Here is a 3,270-nt window from a genome sequence, read left to right as displayed (position 1 = left end):
CTCAAGTTTTCACTTGACACCTTTACGCCACAAGCACATGGTTAGGGACAGCTTGGTTTAGCTGCTTAGGCCAGGATTTTATTCCTTTAGGCCCTCCTATCCACTGATACTCAAAGCCTTGGATCCTTTTTATTACCCTTGCTTTTTGGTTTTAAGGGCTACTGGCTTTTTGCTCTTGCCTTTTGGTTTTAAGAGCTTTTGGCTTTTTCTGCTTGCTTGTTCTTTTTCTCTCTTTTTTTTTCGCTATTTTTTTCTGCAAGCTTTGTATTCACTGCTTTTTCTTGCTTCAAGAATCATTTTTATGATTTTTCAGATTATCAAATAACATGTCTTCTTGTCATCATTCTTTCAAGAGCCAACATATTTAACATTCTTAAACAACAACTTCAAAAGACATATGCACTGTTCAAGCATTCATTCAGAAAACAAAAAGTGTTGCCACCACATCAAAATAATTAAACTAGTTTCAAGGATGAATTCAAAACAATGTACTTCTTGTTCTTTTGTAATTAAAACATTTTTCATTTAAGAGAGGTGATGGATTCATATTCACTACTTTAAGGCATAGACACTTGAATAATAATGATCATGTAATAAAGACACAAACATAGATAAACATTTAACATAAGAAAACGAAAAATAGAAAATTTAAGAACAAGGAATGAGTCCACCTTAGTGATGGTGGTGTTTCCTCCTTGAGGAACCAATGATGTCCTTGAGCTCTTCTATATCTCTTCCTTGTCTTTGTTGCTCCTCCCTCATTGCTCTTTGATCTTTTCTAATTTCATGAAGGATGATGGAGTGATCTTGATGTTCCACCCTTAGTTGTCCCCAATAATTGTGTGGAGGAAAATGTATCCCCTGAGGTATCTCAGGGATCTCTTGATTTGCAGTCAAATGTTCTACCACTGAGCTATAGACCCTTGAGATGAATCTCTCCATTTCCTATGACTCGGAGGTGGAAGCTTTTGTCTTCCCTTTCCTCTTTCTAGAGGTTTCTCTGGCCTTAGGTGCAATCAATGGTTATGGAAAAACAAAAAGCTTATGCTTTTACCACACCAAACTTAAAATATTTGCTCGTGCTCGAGCAAAAGAAGAAAGAATAGTAGAAGAATAAGAAGATATGGAGGAGATGGAGGGATGTGTGTATTCGGCTATATGGGTGGGCTTGGGTGGGACAGAGATTTTGAATTTTGAAGGTAGGTGGGGTGTATGGATGTGAGTGGTGAATGGAAAACAGAAGGGATGACTGTGAATGGAGAGAGAGAGAGGGTGATATAGGATTATGAGGAGGGAAGGTGAGTGGAGGTATGTGGGGATCTTGTGGGATCCACAGATCCTGAGGTGTCAAGGATTTACATTCCTGCACCAATTAGGCATGTAAAATGCCTTTGCATGCATTTCTGGCATTTAGACGCCGAAGTGATGCTTGTTCTGGGCGTTCAACGCCCATGTGCAGCATGTTTCTGGCGTTGAACGCCAATTCTATGCTTGTTTCTGGCGTTCAGCGCCAGTTCTATGCTCTGTTCTGGCGTTGAACGCCAGCCAGATGCTCCTTACTGGCATTTAAACGCCAGTGAGTCCTTCCTCCAGGGTGTGATTTTTCTTCTGCTATTTTTTATTCTGTTTTTAATTTTTGTATTTATTTTGTGACTCCACATGATCATGAACCTAATAAAACATGAAAGAACAATAAAAATAAAATTAGATAAATAAAAATTGGGTTGCCTCCTAACAAGCACTTCTTTAATGTTAATAGCTTGACAGTGGGCTCTCATGGAGCCACACAGGTGATCAGGTCAATTTTATAGACTCCCAACACCAAACTTAGAGTTTGGATATGGGAGTTCAACACCAAACTTAGAGTTTGGCTGAGGCCTCCCAACACCAAACTTAGAGTTTGACTGTGGGGGCTTTAGTTGACTTTGTACTGAGAGAAGCTTTCTATGCTTCCTCTCCATTGTTACAGAAGGAGATTCTTAAGTTTTAAACACAAGGTTGTCCTTATTCAGTTGAAGGATCATTCTCCTCTGTCTACATCAATCACAGCTCTTGCTGTGGCTAGGAAGGGTCTTCCAAGGATGATGGATTCATCCTCATCCTTCCCAGTGTCTAGGATTATGAAATCAGCAGGGATGTAAAGGCCTTCAACCTTTACTATCACGTCCTCTACTAGTCCATAAGCCATTTTCATAGATTTGTCTGCCATCTCTAATGAGAAATTGGCAGCTTGCACCTCAAAGATTCCAGTTTCTCCATTACAGAGAGGGGCATGAGGTTTATCCCTGACCCAAGGTCACATAGAGCCTTTTCAAAGGTCATGGTGCCTATGGTACAAGGTATTAAGAACTTTCCATGATCCTGTTTCTTCTGAGGCAATCTCAGTTGATCCAGATCACTCAGTTCATTGGTGAGCAAGGGAGGTTCATCTTCCCAAGTCTCATTACCAAATAATTTGGCATTCAGCTTCATGATAGAACCAATGTACTTGGCAACTTGCTCTTCAGTAACATCTTCATTCTCTTCAGAAGAAGAATACTCATCAGAGCTCATGAATGGCATAAGGAGGTTTAATGGAATCTCTATGGTCTCTAGATGAGCCTCAGAGTCCTTTGGTTCCTCAGAGGGAAACTCCTTATTGATCTCTGGACGTCCCAGGAGGTCTTCCTCACTGGGATTCACGTCCTCCTCCTCTTTTGTGGTTTCGGCCATGATGGTCATTTTAATGGCCTTGCACTCTCCTTTTGGATTTTCTTCTGTATTGCTTGGGAGAGTACTAGGAGGGGTTTCAGTGATCCTTTTACTCAGCTGGCCCACTTGTGCTTCCAGATTTCTAATGGAGGATCTTGTTTCATTCATGAAACTTAGAGTGGCCTTAGGTAGATCAGAGACTATATTTGCTAAGCTAGATGGCTTTTGCTCAGAATTCTCTGTCTGTTGCTGAGTAGATGATGGAAAAGTCTTGCTATTGTTAAACCTATTTCTTCCACCATTATTAAAACCTTGTTGAGGCTTTTGTTGATCCTTCCATGAGAGATTTGGGTGATTTCTCTCTGAGGGATTATAGGTGTTTCCATAGGGTTCACCCATGTAATTCACCTCTGCTATTGCAGGGTTCTCAGGATCATAAGCTTCTTCCTCAGAAGATGCCTCTTGAGTACTGTTAGATGCAGCTTGCATTCCATTCAGACTCTGAGAAATCATATTGACTTGCTGAGTCAATATTTTATTTTGAGCCAATATGGCATTCAGAGTATCAATTTCAAGAAC

Source organism: Arachis ipaensis, chromosome B04 (genome assembly GCF_000816755.2).
Source record: "Arachis ipaensis cultivar K30076 chromosome B04, Araip1.1, whole genome shotgun sequence".
NCBI lineage: Eukaryota > Viridiplantae > Streptophyta > Magnoliopsida > Fabales > Fabaceae > Arachis > Arachis ipaensis.
Note: the sequence above shows the minus strand (reverse complement) of the source record.